General features: G+C 48.2%; 1 long non-coding RNA gene across 1 annotated transcript; it reads right to left on the bottom strand.

The window, feature by feature from the left end:
- LOC107682235 (uncharacterized) lies at nt 1-560 on the bottom strand. The gene is made up of 3 exons (XR_001633420.1): nt 455-560; nt 188-294; nt 1-37 (listed from the first exon to the last, which is right to left on the bottom strand). It is a non-coding gene; the product is annotated as an uncharacterized LOC107682235 (long non-coding RNA).
- Nucleotides 561-577: the final 17 nt, after the last annotated feature.

Here is a 577-nt window from a genome sequence, read left to right as displayed (position 1 = left end):
CTTTCTGGTCAGGTGTCAGGGTTTCAAGAGCTGCCAACTAAGGTAAACAATATCGCAACACCAAGGACATAGCGCATTACTGCTGGCGCTTTGCTCTCTGCCCAACACTAAGCACTCTACCAATGCTGATCAAAGACTCTCTTAAAGCTTTGTGACAACAGAAACATAATAGAAGATCGTATTTTACCATGCCGACGTTCAAGTCCTTAAGGTCTTTGTAAGTGGCCACTGTGGAGAATGGACCCAAGTTGGTGTCAAGCCATGCAGCGTCGCCGCTGATGGTCTCTCTGCAACCTGTTTTTAAGGATAGGGGTGAAGGAAGATCAGCCTGCATCACCACACTGTTATGAAACTGACACCCAACGACTGTGAGCTGTCAGCTAATTCAAAACCTGCAACGCCATCTGTTCCGGCAACAGAGGGAGGCCGGAAAAATGAGTTCTGGGAGGTCTACCTGGACTGTTGAATTGGGTGGCAAATTCCTTCAGGTGCTGCACCAGCACTTTGGTTATCTCCTGCCTCCTGGTGAGCGTCATTTTGTGGAACCCAAATCCCAGTCCTTCAACACTAAAACAGA

Source organism: Sinocyclocheilus anshuiensis, unplaced genomic scaffold (genome assembly GCF_001515605.1).
Source record: "Sinocyclocheilus anshuiensis isolate Anshui unplaced genomic scaffold, SAMN03320099.WGS_v1.1 C31917148, whole genome shotgun sequence".
NCBI classification, from domain to species: domain Eukaryota; kingdom Metazoa; phylum Chordata; class Actinopteri; order Cypriniformes; family Cyprinidae; genus Sinocyclocheilus; species Sinocyclocheilus anshuiensis.
Note: the sequence above shows the minus strand (reverse complement) of the source record. Positions and strands in the feature narration are given on the sequence as shown.